The 18,030-nt window shown below is 44.3% G+C and overlaps 1 protein-coding gene across 2 annotated transcripts in view; it reads left to right on the top strand.

The window, feature by feature from the left end:
• The window catches only part of KIRREL3 (kirre like nephrin family adhesion molecule 3), a 737,495-nt gene that overhangs the window by 72,254 nt on the left and 647,211 nt on the right, over positions 1-18,030 (top strand). The window lies entirely within an intron of this gene.

The raw sequence follows: 18,030 nt of genomic DNA, 5'->3' as shown, positions 1-18,030 counted from the left end.
ATCATGATTTAAAAATCAAGATTTAAATCAATTTGATTTAAATCAAATGCACCCTGACTGCAACTCCCCTGAGGCACTGAGGTGGCATATCCAAACCATTTCACATTTTTGACCAAAATCTTTTTGAGTTTTGGGTGAATGCTTTTTTGACATAAAATTGATTTCCCCTGCCCCCCCGAAACAGACATTGTTTGAAACAACAAAAAACTTAGTCAACCCCCCAATTTTCTATCAAAAAAACCAATTTCAATGGAACATTTTTCATCTGTCCTACTGAGGACCTGCCTTGACTCCTCAATCAGCCACCCAGCCTCCAATCTGAGGCAAGCGCTAGTTGTCCCCTCTTCCCCAAGCCCTTTCCAGAGAGAGTGAGACTTTGCATACTTTAAGTGGAGAGAAATCAATAGCCAACCACTGCCTGTGTCCTTCCAGCTAAGCTCTGTCCATAATAACTGCAAATATTGCTTCGAGTGGCCTTCTGCTGTCAGAGTTCTGAGGACATCTCTGCTCACCGATGGATTTGAGAGCACACAGCCACTCTGCTGGTCACATTGTCCTTGTCGCAGGCAAGAAGTGTTTATGGGTTGCTATAAATTAAATCTGGGTGTAGGGGCACCAGGAGAGTGGGACATGTGTCAGCACAGCAGAGTGTGTGTGTGCCGAAATTCCTCTGCTTCTCTGTGAGGCCTGGGCACAACTTGCTTCAAAGACATATGCATTCAACAGTCGCTAATAAGCAGCAGGCCGTGTCAGTGTCGTGTTCACTGCTCTGCTGGCATCCCGCATCAAGCCCTAGGAGAAGCAGCAGCAGTTGTAGCCTGGGGTGTTCTCGGTCAGGATGATGCACGCACGCACCGAGTGCATTTTGAAAGTCTACAGGACATTTTGCAGCAGTCAACTGAATATCGCAGTCTGGCTGAGTATGTGATTCAGAGTCTCAGCTTCCAGATGTGTCCTGTGCTCTCACTTCAGAAAAAGAGTTGTTTTACTGAACATGATCCAGTCAGGGCTGTGTGCCTGAGGCTAGGCTCTGGCAGGGAGAGGGGGAAATGGCGTCAAATGGGTTTGTGCATAGTGGCTTTCTCAAGGTATCGCACCAGCTGGATGCTGGCAACGCAGTCAGAGTGATAAGGAGATGGTGCAGCCCCTACTTGTCGTGCCCTTGTCACGTGTGTTTGGGATTGGCTGCTGGTTTGCTCTTGCTACTGTTTTTATGGCCTTGGGGTCAGCTCCTCCGCTGGCCTAGCTTCAGTGGATGTCAGCTGAGGATCTGGCTCTGGTTGTGTTTTATGGTGACATGGCCTGCCTGGGCTCTGGTGTTAGGGATCTCTGATTACATCTAAATAAATTAGAGTGGCACACGCCGTACAACATTACATTTTCTCAGGCGACTGCATCTCAAAAGCACTTGTTTAGGCGGGCCCAAACCTGCAGTGCTTTGAGCCCATGACCCTGAAGCTTGGCGATGAGTTACATAGGCTGATCCACCCTGGCATTATTTTGAGCACTATAATAAATGACTGTTAACATGACATCTGGAAGTTGCTGCTTGCATGTCGGGCTATTGAGAGTGGTGGATTGCTTTTCGTGTTTTTTATTTTGGGGGGACAAAATTATGAGATGCTGATAATGATTATCAGCTGCCCGCAGAGGCACGAAGCAACATCAGGCTATAGGCTCTTAGGCCTTCTAGGCTTGGAATGAAATAAAAGACACCAAAGGGTTGTGTGTTCAGCTTGGAACACTCACCCCTTGCTGCTACCTGGCTCTGCTGTGTGTTCCACACAGGACCATGCATAAATGAAGCCTGCTCTAAATTTTCCCGAGCATTTTCAGGTGAAGTCTTCCTGTGGAGTTAACATGATTCTCTCTCTGCCCTGCTTAGTGTAAAAGCCAGTTGAACCCAATGACATCTTGATGTGAAGAAAGCTCAGCATCTGGCTTTGGTGTAATACTTAAATTTGTTGCATGCATAACCTAGGCTGAGAACTCCCCTTTCTCTCTTCCTCTCGACAGAAATGTGACTCTCCTTCCTGTGATCCCTGAAATATTTGCAAAGCAAACAGCCCAGCTTTGGATGTCCCCTCTCTGGGTTTTAGGGAGCCTGTACCAGATATGCTCCCTTGTACCTTGCCGGTGACCCATGCTCCATCTGTGCAGCTGTGTGTGTGTGTGTGTGTGTGTGCACGCTCGCGCATGTCAATATCCTCTAGTGAGCACAAAAGGTCATCTAGTTCAGAAATGGACGAATCATCCCCTGAGGTGCAAAGGGAAGCCTACATACCCCATTTGGCCATGGTCTGGGCTCCCTTCTGTCTTTTCTATCTCTCTCCTTCCTTGCACAGCATTTTCTTTTCACTGCAAGGGCCAGCTTGTCAAGTGCTCAGCACCCACAACTGGCACCAGATTTTCAAGGGAGATCAGCACCTAGCGGGCTAAACTCTTCAGAAAATCTGGTCCAAATAGGGCCGTATGAGGCTGCTATAGTTCATCCTGCCAAAGACTGGAAGGAAGCAAATGGTACAACACAAATGGGACAGCACCAAGGACCATGTTAGTGCTGTGGGAAAGGTTGGAGGCTTTCTTTCTTAAGTCAGTCGGGAGCCAATGCCTCAGCATGGTATACTGTCTTTTGGTATTTGACCCATTGTGTATGTTGAAGACTCAATGGAAAATCCAGATAGTTGGGCCAAATTCCAACTCTAACAGAAATTCCTTCTGCATTTTAGCTGGTCAATTCCTGACTCCTCATTCTAATCTGTTATGTCGTGTTGCTGTTGTACTGTTAAACATGTACTGTGTTCAACCACATTTATCTGGCAAAGTGTTACTCGTTCTGTCCCTCACCCACCTTCTTTGTGTGTGTCGAGAGTTAACTAGCTAGCAATTGTAAAGCTTTATAACCATCATCAGCCAGGTTGGCACTTACAAAAGCTCATGTGCCAGAGTTATTTTGCTGTAACTGAAAGTCCAGCATGGTTATTTCTTGATAGCTGTTTATGCATATAATAAATACCTTAATTGTGGAAGGGAAGATTACTTCCTTTTTTATGTATTAGAATTTTAGAAACATATGTAAAAATGATAAAATTAGAGAGGAAAACTCTGGGATTCTTTCTGAAGGTAATTCACAAACTACAGGCGAGGCATAGAGAAGTGAAACCTTTTCCACTACGTGGTAATAATAAATAGGAAGCAAGTATCTAGAGATGTTCAGCATGATATTGTGCACCTTAAAATACATATGTCTTGAAGTCTGCCAGGCGTTTTGTTCTACAAAGCGTATGGTTTAGCAGATAAAATGATTTCTGACCTGGAGACCTGAACTGACAACTCTGAAGACAAACAAAAACCAGGATGGCTCCGTCTGTCAGGCCCATTTCATCTCCATGCTGCTTACTGACATTTACACGCTTGCATTGGGAGATTGACTTAGCTCTCTTGCCTCCCCCATACCACTGTGAGCCATTGCACCCAGCCAAGTGTGGTCTGATGGCTGGCTATGGCCCTGTTTGTAAAGGAAGCAGTGTTTCCTAGTTGATAGAGCAATGCACTGGGACTGAGGAGACCCTGTTCCCAGGTCTGCTGCTGGCCACCTGAGTGAACTCACATAAGTTGCTTCTCTCTGTGCCTCAGTTTCTCAATCTGTGAAATGAGGATAATGCACTTTGATAAATATTATATATGAGCTAGGTGTTAAGACTGTTAACACTTCAACATCTCTGCTCCCTTCTCTCTTGTTAATGCCACTGGCTGGGAGCTCAGCCAGTGCCTGCATAAAGCACTAAATAGCATCCTACACTCCCTTGAGAGGCCAATATGGGAGTTCATGTTTCTCATGTGATATTAAAAAGCTTGATCTTTGTCTAAGAGGCCAAGCAAGTCATGTCTACTAGGAAACAGTCATAAAAATAAAATATCTCTGGTTAGAAAACAAGTGCTAGGGCAATAACACTGGGTGTCTGCTCTGATTCATTCTATGTCAAGTCATGACATTTGTTTCCTTAAAATTTCCCCCCCTGCCCAGTTTCAAACTGCAGGCAGTAGTCCTAGTCAATTCTCAGCCTAGGCTGTTGCTCTGTGCTCTCTATATATCTGCTGCCTCCCACCCCAGAGGTGGCTTCATTCCAGTGCTGGGTGCTGATTCCTCTTGGTAGAATTTTGGACATGGTCTCACTTTAGACTCCCTGCTGAGCCTTGGAACCCTCTGCAACAAGTGATGGTTTCTTGGCTTTTGCTGGCCAGGAACCCAATCCTTTTCTTTCAGGGAAGGGCCTAGCTACTGGGATCCATATTCTAGCTAGCTTCTGACCAGGTTACTGCAATTCCCCCTGCCTGGGTCTGAAGGCAATTGTCCCATGGAGCATACAGGAATCTGTTTACTGAGCAATGAAGACAACACAGCAGTGCCCCATGATCTCCAGGGGCTTCCTGCATTGAATTCCAAGTCCTAGTGTTTAGTCTACAAAGTCTATAGGGTCCTGATTTAACTCCAGCTGAAGTCAGTAGACTCCCATTGACTTCTATGGGCATTGCACGGAGCCCTGCAATGCTTTAGAAACAGGTTATTATGGCGACTGCGTATCCATCTGCAACCACCAAGACAACTATGGTCCATAGGGACTGCACGTCTAGACAAACCCACCAGCAGGCTGATGTGACCCATCCATGCCACCCCCGTGTCCCAGGAACTCTCCGCAGGAAGGAGGACGATGAGGGGGAAAGGCTGCAAGGTGGAGAGACAGAAATGGAGTGGGAGAAGACCACCTCATTTGGATAGAATTATGCTGCCTCTGTTGCAAGGCTGTCATAATCCCACCACAGAAACATTGAGCCTAAAGTAGATGGGGAGGCGGCGGGGGAGGAATGCTATAGAAACATAACTTGAGCCCTGTGACATCCTTTTTATTTTTAATATTTTTTTTGTTTTGCAGGAATTTTGTTTTGTTTTATCCACCCTGCCCTCCTCAGAGCCCTGGACACACCCCACCTCAATATCCAATGCCCACCCTCACTCCTCTCCCATGGGGACCAGCCCAGGCCCCCTCATTACCTTCCCTTCCATGGGAGGTGGGAGAACGGCAGTGTCAGGGCCCTCCTTTTGTGTCTGTCACACACTCTGTGTTGCTGCCAAATCCTCCCGCTGACCCGTGCCCAGCCCCACACCCCAGCACGCCCACTCTGCATACGCCATGCATGCACGTGACTCACATAGCACCTGCCATTGATTGACGTGCTCTGTATGGCATAAGTGGTCCCATATGCTCCATTGGCTGCTGAATCTCCCAAGCCTGATGGGAAAAGCTTTGCTTTATAATTTTTTTTTAATTTTATTTCATGTTACTCTGCATTTCCAAGAAAGACAAGGCTCTAAATCTAAGCTCCTGTTGTTTACAGTTCATCCATAATGCCAGTGAGCTCCCAGCCACCCAATGGAACATCAGCCTCTGGCCTGCATTACCAAAGCTATCTCTGACTCATTACAGCTGATAGCTGTTTTCCAGCAAACCACCTAGAATAAACCTGTTTTCCCCTCTCCTGGGATTGCAGTCTGGTAGGGCAGTTCCAGCAGTACAAGGCTTTGCATGATGAGATTTTCCTTGTCGCTCTCTGGAATAAATTCCATCTTCCTCTCCCTTCCCTCCAGATGTTCAGCACTCACTATCCTTTCAGTATCCACCAATCTCTCCATGTGTGTGAAGGGGGTGTGATGTGTTCCGTGATGGAGCAGATGATGGTTTAAAAGGATGGATTATTTTCCTTCCCCCACAGCAAATACACACACACACACACACACACACACACTATTTAAAGCTGAGACTAAACAGCCAGCAGCATCTGAGAACAGCAGCTCCACTAAGAAGTTTTAAGCAAACGTTATTAGATATGACCTCTTATTTATGAGAGACTTTGTGACCGAAAGTCTGTTACCCTGTTGTTGTCTCAGCAAAAGACCTATTTTTCCAGCCATGTTATCCCCGCCAGCAATCAGTCTGATTAGACGTTAGGTTGATGGAGTAAATATACAAAGCTCAATTTAACCAACAGCACAGAAGCAAATAACAAGTTGGGGCCTTTGGCCATAAAAATGCAGACATTTACCTTGAAAGTTGACTTAAACCATTTCAATTTTGTACCAAATGAGGCTTGAAATGTATCAGCCAACGAACAGTGGCCAACCGATAAAAATCACCTTAAATATTTTATCTTCCTTCTAGTAGCATTCTGTAAAAGGTAAAGCTCTCCTCTGCTATCGGGGAGCAGCATAAATAGTGCAGTACCCTAACATAGCACTGTCTATCCTAAGATCTCAAAGTACTTTATGAACGTTCACTATGCTGAGCACCGAGGACCTAAATTTATTTGTTCTGCAAGATTAGCTTGCGCGGACAGCCGTTTTACAGGCAGGTACACAGGGACATTGCAACCTGCCCAAGGTAATGCAACAAGCCAGCAGAAGAGCAGCAAGCCAGTGAAAGCAAGTGGAACCCAAGAGTCCTGAGTCAAGGCCCTACTTTAACAATTAGATAACGTTTCCTTCCATTAAATCCCACCACAGTAGTGGTGACGCAGGGCTAACAATGGGAGTTACAGTGGAGGAAAAAAAGGAGACTGGTTCTTTTTACAAGTATTCCTGCCCTTTCTTATAAACAATTTCATATAGCACTTTGTATGGAAGGATTTGAAAGTGTTTCAAATCACTCTTGGATTAAGCCTCGTGGCACCGCTGTGAGGTTATGTATTAAACCCACTGATGAAACTCAAGCACAAAGAGGTGGGGTCATCTGTCCAGTGTCATGCGAGAAGTATGTAGGGATTATAATCCAGGCTTCCTCCTTTGTAGTCTCATGTGCTAATCAGAAGAGACACAGCAGGATGGATTGAAGATTGATTTCCTTCATATAGCCATGCAGACAGTCTATATTTGATTCTCAGAACTACAAGATGGAGGAAACCTTTCCAAATATATTATTATAATTTATAATTTATGTAATTTTACTATTAATGATGGGGGTAAAACCATGGAAAGTTGGCTTTCCAGGGCATAGGTCTGCACATTGTCATCGTAGTAAGTCTCTAATTATTTTTCTGCAGCCCAAGAGCAAAATTATTCCAACAAATGCTTGTGCATGGCTCCCGTAGCAGCTAATCATGCATGCATCTGAGAGGAGAATTCTGGCCACACAGAAGCCGTAAATTCAAGCAGAGCTTGTTGTGAGCGGCTCTTTAGGACAACAGCAAATGTCTAGAAACATAACAATAACAGAGTTTTATTAAAAGATTAAATTCTTTTATGGCGGTTGCACTGTACCAGCTGTCCAAAAATGCATGTGTCGGTGGCCGCTTTTTAAATATTCTCCAGGGTTAGCTTGTGGAGTCATTCTGAAGAGGCCTCGGTCGACTTTGGGTAGGAAGCTAGCCCACTGAGATGAGTACAGAGAAATAGCACTTCTCTGTGATGTAGCAGTGACACATTTAGGGGGAGGATACCCAAGAACCCTGGCAGATAGAGGCTATGTTTGTTAATTCCCTGTCTTGTCCTGGGGAAAGTGTTTCCTGGTGAGATTTCCAGCACCGCTTGCTTCCATATCTTTTTTTAGGTAGTTAGGTGGCTTCCATTATTGTAATGTCTGAGCACCTCTCAATCTTCAATGTTGTTATCTTCTAAATACTGCTGTGAGGTAGGGTAGTGTTGTTATATCCATTATACATGGGGAAACTGAGGCACAGAGCAGCTAAGCATGTCTTCTTCCCTAGGCAAAAAGGTGTGTTCTTATCTCATGCTAGCTAACTTGTGGTAAAATCCTATTGAAGACAAGGCAATCTGCAGTTCTTACACGTGAAAGTAGGTGAGGAAAGGACTACGCAAGAGCTTAAGAGTCACCTTGACCTGCTAACACTTGTTAAAACTACAAGTGCCTTGTTTTTATGAGGTTTTATCTTGTTAACTAAGCAGAGGTAAGAACATAGCTTGTTTCCTAGTGGCGACAAGGCCTAACTGACTCATAAGTCTGTGGCAGAGCAGGAAATTGAATCCAGATCCCAGGCTAGTGCCCAAATCACTGTACCCATCTTTCCTTTATAAAAAGCTACAAAGGCAGCCTTTGCTGTGGCATCCTGACCCTCAAGCTTCCAATCCCAGCCAGAAGAATGGACAGTCCAAGGCGTGAATAACAGTGGGGTGTGTGAAAGCTGAATGAACTTGTTAAAACCTTCAAACTTGTTGAGTTCAGGAGGTGGTGGACATGTCACATCACCCAAACTTAGTTTGCTTATCGCTGCGGTTAAGTGATATCTATGAGCTAGGTTTTCACCACTGAAGCAAGTGTAGAGGCTGTTGGTGGCTTGACCAATCTCAGTCTTGCCATGTATAACTTCAAAAGACTCTGAAGTACTAAGCTCCCTGTAAATCCTGTTGACAAGGTGTCTTCAGATGCAGGAAGTCTCTAAAGAAACTGCCTGCCCCGGATGAAGTCTGTTATAACTTTCTGTTTTCACTTAGACCACAGAGGGTAATAAACTGCTGGTGCTATTCAACTCTAGCCAGTCAACCAACCAATTGTTGAGCAAAGAGGTGGGATGCAGCAATGGAGAGGTGGTGGGGGAAGAGCCAAAACAAAGCTGAGAAATCTTCAGCTCTCTTTGCTTTGCTGAGCTTCCCAATTCATTAGCAGCCCCAGTTATTCAATTCCTCTGCTTTAATCTTTAATTAAACACAGCCACAGACACTGTATCTGTGCGGAGATGAATGTAAGTGGCCTCTTCTTAATAAATGTGTAACTATGATCCCCACATTGTTAACCGAAAAAATGTGGAGTCTAAAGTTCTTAGGGAACGGTAATTGCAAAAGGGACTTTGTTTTCCCTTTAAATGCACAGTAGATGACTGTAAGGCTTCCAGAATTTTTTTTATAATAATTCCTTAAGTCAAAAGCATATTTATAGAAGGGGAGCGGGGGGCTCTATGGGACACTTTAGTCTGCTTGGGGATAATTATTCTGGCTAGAGAATAGAGCTCTGTGGAACTTTTATTACCAAACATGAAACCACGTGCCAGGCTTTCATTCCCAATTCACAGCACAGTCTGGCTTCCTCCACAGGATTTGCTACTGTGCGTGAAAGTTTTTTGAGCAAGAAAAGTACCAGTTTGGAATCAAACTGAAACAATTTGTAGTGTTCCCCTAAAGACTGCGTGATGCGCAAAAGTTTTGACTGAGTTTGTTTCATCTTTTGGTCTCACTCAAATCGGAGTAAATCTTGTCCCTGGTCTTGTCAACTAAAACAGTTGTATATGCTAATACCTATATTAATTGACAATCAGTTAGCAAGATAACAATAAAATCAAAATTGCTAATCAAGATGAGACTTTACAGCCTGATGGCTAACTGTTTTGCATACCTGTTGGAATAGTCACGGGGTAGGGTTTATTTTACTTATCTTGCATTGGGAACTCGTCACAAGGGCAGATTCAGATTGAAGTCCCTGCTGTGATTTGTGTCCTAGTATGTACCCTAACCATTGGGCTTTTTGGTCTTTTCTAGGGTCTTTCTTTTTGTTTCTACTTTTGGCCAGAAGTTACATCCCAAGAAGCCTTCCCAATGAATTTTTTGTTGGGACATTTCCACAAAAAGTCCTAATTGTGACAAACTGGCATTTCCCCATAAAAAAAAAAGGTTTCGTTGAAAATTTCCCGACCACTTTACTCTTTGCCCTAAGTGTTTGCACATGTAAACATGCCTAATATATATGGGGGAAAATAAGTGATACATGCATGTGCATTGGTCATTTTGCACAAGTTATAGTTGCATACGTACAAACCAATGAATGCATGGAAACACCCCAACTGTGTGCACTGGTGTTGCACACCCTAATATCTTAAGTTTGCATGGAAATGTGTGTGCCCTTTTGCACATTTGGACCCCTGTGTTCAGTAATGATCACCCAGAACTGGAATTCCCGGGTCTGAATACTGCCCCCAGAATCTGGATGTCAAACTAAATCAGAATTTCTAAATTAGAGGCTATGTCTATAACATGCTAATCTAGAACTCCAAATCCCAGCCCCTGTGAAATTTGAGAGGGCAAGAGGTTTGAAGGCTGGACCTGACGCCTGGTCTAAAATCCACATCCCAAGCTTGCATCTAGTTTGCAGTAAAGATGAGAGCTTTTTTTAAAAAGTGATGCTGCATCTTCACAAGTCCCAAACCCTTTACTCTGTAGCTCTGAAATAATTATCCACCCATTTCCCCTCCCCTCCATTAATTTTCATTGGCATGCTCCAGTCTGTTCTCGTCTCCTACCCCATCCTCACCTTGTGTTTAGTTGTGGGGTGGTGGTGGGGTTTGCAATTTCAGGATTAGTTAGTGGACTAGACTCAGAGGCAGCAGTTCCATTCTGGAAGACAGAGGGGATCTTCCTTCCCTCTCCGTTCTCCAAGGACTCTGATTTGACTGCTACCTTGACAATACAACAGATTGATGGGCTACTCCAATAGCTAGGGCCTTTTCCATAAATCCCCTGTGCTCTTAGATGCTAGCACAATGCATGCCTCTGCTCAGAAGGTTCACTGAGCCCTGTGCGTGGCATTTAGATCCTCAGCCGTGCTAATGCAGACTGCATCTGGTATTGCTCCATCACCATTTGTCCCGCTAGCATCCCCAGGTGTTCTCTGCGCATCCTGCATTGATGGAGGGATTGTCCCTGAACTGACTTGACAGCTTAAGGCTCTAGGTATCTTAGATTCAGGTCAGGTCTTCAAGAGAGCTGGGTAAGGTAATAGGCCATATACACAATGGAAGCTGTATGTTCTGGCATAGATAGTGTATGGGAACGGAAGCAGGTATATATCCCATAGCAGGGGAGATGTATGCAGTACTGCCCAGGGCATAGCAGCCACTGGCATACTGTATACTCTCCTCTATGGAATGGAATTGAAGCGCTTCATGAATTTCATAGCAGAGGGCCCCAGGAGCAGAAAGGAAGCAATACTCCTGTACACATACAAGCCAGTTCTGACTATTGCCTCCACTTCTGGGCATATTTTGTACAGGAATTTCTTCCCCACCAGAGGCACCTGCATCTTAGTGGTGAACATGTCACTTGTTTTCGTGATCCTTCAGGGTGATAGGAGCTGTATATGAAGCAATTATAAGGTGGTATTATAACAAATCTCTGGCCACCTGGACATTTTCCTTTTGTCACTGTGCTGCCCACCATAGTTACTTGGAACTTCATGGCTCCAGCAGACAGTTCTGTTTTGCCTGCAAAAAACTGTTATCAGCTCTACCCAGCAATATTCCATTGGTGGCACTAACAGAACTGACATGCAAATCCAGGGTCACCCTTCAGTAGTGCTGATATCCTGGATACCTGCTCTGTTCCTACCCTTTAAAAGGAAGGATGGTCAAGTGGTTAGGGAGCTAGCCTGGATACCCCAGTTCAGTTTCCTGCTCCACTCCAGACTTCCTGTATGCCCTTGGACACTTAGTTCCTTTGTGCCTTAGTTTCCCATCTGGACTCTAGGGATAACAGCACTGCTGTACCTCACAGGAGTGGTTGGTAGATAAATACTCAGTAACGAGGGACCTATAAGTATCTAGGTAGAGCACCTGCAGGCTGGGCTTAGGCCTTGCTGAGCCCAAGAGAACAATGCCTGAATACTCCTATCTGTTCCCACAGCACCTTTGGCATGGAGCCTCTAACAGATAAGCCATTCCTCTTGTTGACAAGTGGATGAAAAAAGGTTTTTTTGAAACAGACAAACCAGCAGTGGTGGCTTTCAAAAGCAACTCCCCTTCGCCATCAGTGCAGTCAAGAAGTCCCGTTTTTTTCAAGGGAATGTGAGGACTGCTCCTTTGTTAGCTTTCTTCTTTCAATAAAAGAAAAAAAAGGGGGAATTTGAAAAGAATATTAAATTGCATTTGGGATGCATGTGCAGAATGTGTGAGGGCAAAACTCTCTCCCATCACATGCAGGTGCCTTGTGTCCCATATTCTGCTCCTTGAGGCGCATCCTTTGCGTTGTTTCTCTTCTTTCTTTCTTTCTTTTCTTCAATGACTCTCTAGAATAATTAGTTACTTGCATCTATGGTTAGGATTTTGCCCTCCCCCCACCCCAACACAGTATCCTTTAAATAAACATCATGCGTTCAGTCTGCCAAAGCACTCTGCAGTGGCTCCATCCCTCTGAAGATACACAATCAATACTTTGCCTGAACCCATTGATACACTTGCCCATCACTTAAATATCATTACAGGAAAGATTTCAGTGAGATCAGTGCACATTATGCTTTAAAGTTTGACTTTAAAAGACTGCCTGGGCTTTGCTGAAAGGCATTAGTAATGGGATTCTCTATCTCTGAGCTTAATTTATTCTGAAGAGAATAGGGCTATTATCTTAAATCTCTTTTCCTCCTCCCTCCCCTCCCCACCTCAAACTGGGGGAAGGAAAAACAAAACAGGCCTCAGAAGTCCAGTACTTATAAAGAAATAATCATTTCATTATTTTTTAACCCTTTGGAGAAGGGAGGGATAGTTTGGAGTTGAAAGCTGGCTTTGTATTCACGTCCCCTGCTAATATCTTGGCATCGCTGCTATTGGTGGTGCTTGCCATTCTTTCTCCCCCGCACCTCCCCATTCATAGAATCATAGAATATTAGGGTTGGAAGAGACCTCAGGAGGTCATCTAGTCCAATCCCCTGCTCAAAGCAGGACCAACACCAAGTAAATCATCCCAGCCAGGGTTTTATCAAGCCAGCCCTTAATAACCTGTAAGGATGGAGATTCCCCCACCTCCCAAGGCAACCCATTCCAGTGCTTTACCACCCTCCTAGTGAAATAGTGTTTCCTAATATCCAACCTAGACCTCCCCCACTGCAATTTGAGACCATTGCTGCTTGTTCTGTCATCTGCCACCACTGAGAACAGCCTAGATTCATCCTCTTTGGAACCCCCTTTCAGGTAGTTGAAGGCTGCTATCAAATCCCCCATCACTCTTCTCTTCTGCAGACTAAATAACCCCAGTTTTGTTAGCCTCTCCTCATAAGTTATGTGCCTCAGCCCCCTAATAATTTTTGTTACCCTCTGCTGGACTCGCTCCAATTTGTCCACATCCCTTCTGTAGTGGGGGGACCAAAACTGGACGCAATACTCCGAGTGTGGCCTCACCAGTGCTGAATAGAGGGGAATAATCACTTCCCTCCATCTTCTGGCAGTGCTCCTACTTATACAGCCCAATATGCCATTGGTCTTCTTGGCAACAAGGGCACACTACTGACTGATATACGGCTTCTCATCCACTGTAATCCTCAGGTCCTTTTCTGCAGAACTGCCGCTTAGTCAGTTGTCTCCAGCCTGTAGCAGTGCAAGGGATTCTTCCGTCCTAAGTGCAGGAGTCTGCTCTTGTCCTTGTTGAACCTCATCAGATTTCTTTTGGCCCAATTCTCTAATTTGTCTAGGTCACTCTGGATCCTATCTGTACCCTCCAGCATATCTACCTTTCCCCCCAGCTTAGTGTCATCCACAAACTTGCTGAAGGTAAAATCCATCCCAGCATCCAGTTCATTAGTAAAGATGAACAAAACCTGCCCCCAGACAGACCCCTGGGGCACTGTATTTGATACTGGCTGCCAACTAGACATGAAGCCATTGATCACTACCGTTGAACCTGACAATCTAGCCAGCTTTCTATCCACCTTTATAGTCCGTCCATCCAATCCATACTTCTTTAAGTTGCTGGCAAGAATACTGTGGGAAACCATATCAAAAGCTTTGCTAAAATCAAGATATATCACATCCACCGCTTTCCCCATATCCACAAAGCCAGTTATCTCATCATAGAAGGTAATCAGGTTGCTTAAGCATGACTTGTCAACATGGATTCACCAAGGACTGTTCCTGATCACCTTCATCTTCTCCAAGTGCTTCAAAATGGATTCCTTGAGGACCTGCTCCATGATTTTGCTGGGTACTGAAGTGAAGCTGACTGGTCTATAATTCCCTGGATCCTCCTCCTCCTTCGCTTTTTTAAATATGGGCACAATATTTGCTTTTTTCCAATCGTCCAGGACCACCCTCGATTGCCACGAAGTTTCAGAGATAATGGCCAATGGTTCTGCAATCACATCAGGCAACTCCCTCAGCACCCTCGGATGCATTGCATCCAGTCCCATGGACTTGTGTATGTCCAACTTTTCTAAATAGTTCTTAACTTGTTCTTTCACCACCGAGGGCTGCTCATCTCCTCCCCATACTGTGTTGCCCAGTGCAGCAGTCTGGGAGCTGACCTTGTCTGTGAAGACCGAGGCAAAAAAAGCATTGAGTACTTCAGCTTTTTCCATGTCATGTGTCACTAGGTTGCCTCCCCCATTCATTAAGGGTCCCACACTTTCCCTGATCATCTTCCTGTTGCTAACATACCTATAGAAACTCTTCTTGTTACCCTTCATATCCCTTGCTAGCTGCAACACCCCTGCATGCTCGAGCAATATTTTTATACTCTTCCCTAGTCATCTGTCCAAATTTCCACTTCCTGGTGTTCTGCAGACTGTACGGGCTGGCTGGACCTCTGAGCATTAAAATACTGTGTGATTGTCAATGAAGTACTGATTTTTGTTCCCACCCAAAACTTTAGCTGGACTGATAGAAGCCTCTCTTCAAGGACTCAGTCAAGGTCCCACACTGAGTCCATAGCATTTCTGCAGTTAGAATCTGGTTTCCATGCAGCGTTCGAGTCCTTTGACTTCCCCTGCTGGCCAATATGAGTACAACGCATGACTGGTAGTCAATAATTTCCAAGAGCTTTGATGATGTCACTCTGGCTACTCCTACTAAATTCTTCATATGTACATAAAAAATGAGCCTTCCTATCTAGACACCCTGCTATGCAGTGGTAGCTGCAGGCTAAGACATTTGACGGGACACCATCATCTTTCCTACGTGCCAATGCTTTCCTCAATTAGGGGTGATCCTGCTCCACTGAATTCCGGGGAAGTTTGCCACTGGCTTTCAACAGCACTTCCTGTTAGACAACTCAATATACAATTCAGTCCATGCTTGGATGAGTCATGCTTTGCAGAGCTCCCTAGTGGGTTAATCCTAAATTCAAGATTAAGAGTAACCTTTTTTAAAATTATGTTGACACTTTACATGCCTATTGAAGGGGCTCAGATGCTACAGCACTGGGTGGCTGGATAAAATCTTAAGATAGAAGTCCCCACCCCCAGAGCCTCTCAGTTCCTCACAAACATTTAATGGTAACAACAATTGATGGGAAACTGAGGCACGGAGAGACTATATGGCTTGCCCAAGATAATAACGGGAGGCAACGGCAGATTAACTGAACCAAAATCTCCTGCATTTTAGTCTCCCTTTTTACTTGAATTGCATTTCCCCCTGTGAGTTGGGGCAACCTCCCCCCATGCCCTGTAACCAGATCTGCCAGAGCCAGAACTACAGAATCAATTTTCAGCAGAGGTCCAATAAGTGTCTCTTGATGGGGATTAAATGGATTTTTGCTGGCACATGTGCTGCAGCTGGAACTAGCAATGACTCCAAAGAACACTGAGAACTACACAAATTATCCACTTTCTGAAAAGAACATGCACTGCAAATGCCTTTTTATGTGGCATCAAACAATGCAGGAGGTTGGTGCGAGACACACAGGCTGCCTTTGGGCCTCGTTTCTATTGTTTCTAAGCAAGAGGGCTCCATGATTACCACCCCATCATTCTTTAAGTGAATCTGATTTTACTACAGTCAGAACTGTGGTCATCAATCCAAATTGACCTAGCAAGAAAACCAGGGTAAACCCCAGACTTCCAGATGAGAAAGGGTGCTTGCAACGTTCCCCCCAGTTATGAAAGCTGCATGCACTCGAAAACCTCATTTCTAGTCAATACTGAGATCCACTGTGGCGGCAGGGTTTATTGGTACCTAGGCCTGGCCCTGCACATAACTGATTCTAGTGACCTAGCGGACCATAGACTTAATGATTGTAACATAAATTCTTGAAAGCTAGGAGCTTTGATATGGAATGGAGCTGGGCACGATGCTGGTGCTGAGCAGGATTTTCACTGCTGCTCTTTCAAATGCTTCTGCCATGCCAGTGCTGGGACACCCCAGACAGGGTGACCAGATGTTCTGATTTTATAGGGACAGTCCCGATATTTGGGGCTTTGTTTTATATAGGCACCTATTACTCCCCCACCCCCTTGTCGATTTTTCACACTTGCCATCTGGTTACTCTATCCCTAAGCCGGCCACTCATTCCCAGTTCTTCAGGGGCTTTCTGATAGTGGGGAGCAGCATCCACTCAGAACAAGGCTAAGTGTCCTGCTCTCATTACCTGTGCTTCTCAACTGCAACTCTGGATAGACATTCTCAGGGGACGTGAATGATCCCTTTCACTGGTTTCCGAAGCTGCTCATGGGTTTGCACCTAACTCCTCCCAGAGACTTCCGCAATCCAAAGCAAAGCTCAGGTTAGGTCAGAAACATAAATCACCAAGTTCTGCATGGTTTTGACCCAAACCATCACTTGCCACAGAACTGAGTGAAAGTCAGGCCAAGTGTGTTAAAAGGCTCATAAATGTGACCTGACTTTGGGCTTGTACCAGAATCAAGGTGAGTTTTGCCTGGTTTCAGGTTTCTTTAGATATTATTTTACAGTTTTAATCCCAAGATCGATTCAAATCATGGTCTTCTGTAGTGACACAGAACAATAGCCCCATAGCAGCCCTTGGAACCTATGTATGGCTGCTATGATTTCAATGTCTACTAGTCCACATGACAGTCAGGTCTGGGGCTCTGTAAAACACAGTTAATGATATATACCTACCTCTTTGGAGTTCTGGATGCTAATTATATTTCCAAAGCACTCTACAAGTATTAATTAAAGCAATATATAATTGCCCATAAGATGCATCGATTTGGCAGATTCTGGTCATATTGCCTTGATTTTTTTTTCTCCAAACCTTTCAATCCATTAAAAAACGTGTTGCTATTTATGCTAATGCAAGTAGTTGCATAAACAAAACAGAAGAACCCAGATCAACATAAATGATCGATGCCAAGTCAAATGGGGCCAATTGCATGCCAGCTGAGGGCTGCATTTATGATTCTCATGTGATCTACTAAAGATTCAGACTTGTTATAAACAATGACAATGTTGAGTGTCACTGCAGTGACTCATTGTAATGATTTTTGGCCTCAGAAACACATAATAGCTAGCCAGATGCATGCAGCACCAGGAATCGAACTCACAAAGTTGAGCTGTTGTACAAAGGCTTTGGCCTTTTCCTCTAGCTGCTTGGCACTAAAGGGAGCTAATATACCTCTGGGCAAGTTAAATAGACGGTACCTTCCTTCAGCCAAAGAGTAATGTTGCACATGTATACAACCCAGGATGTCGCAATATGAAGCACAGTTAAATAGATAAGTAGCTCCACATAGAAATCAGACTTGTCAGCATAGGTGAATAAACAATTAGGAATTGGTGTTGATTGTCAGGACAGTTCTTGGTGAAGTTGTACTTCTCCCTATTATGAAAAGCAGTAGAGAGTAGGGCTGGTCAAATATTTTCTATCAAAACTTCTTTTTGAAGGAACATTGTGTTTTTGACTAAATGGAAATTTTAATGGAAAGCAGCTGCTTTCCACAAAAAAAAAAAAAAAAAATTTCATTGGAGACCTGAAAACAAAAATTTGCAATTTTTCCTGAAATGTGTTTGGGTGTTGGATGAAAAGTCAATTTTTTTCCACTGAAAATTTCAAAGGAAATGAAATTATTTTAATTTGTCTAAATTTTCCATAGAAAAGAGTGCCATTCTGCAACTAGCAATGATCATGTGTTCACACTACTACTTATAGCCACACCGCCACCAAATTACAACCTACTGTTATGGTTGGGGTACAGGGACCTGCTCTACCAAGCTGTTAAGGCAATAGGGGGTTAGACATCGGTGATTCAGTTAGGAAAAGCAACAGTGTTTTCATCTCTCATGATAACATTTTATTTGGGCCCCGCTGGAGCCAGG

The sequence above is a fragment of the Gopherus flavomarginatus genome, chromosome 13 (genome assembly GCF_025201925.1).
Source record: "Gopherus flavomarginatus isolate rGopFla2 chromosome 13, rGopFla2.mat.asm, whole genome shotgun sequence".
NCBI classification, from domain to species: domain Eukaryota; kingdom Metazoa; phylum Chordata; order Testudines; family Testudinidae; genus Gopherus; species Gopherus flavomarginatus.
Note: the sequence above shows the minus strand (reverse complement) of the source record. Positions and strands in the feature narration are given on the sequence as shown.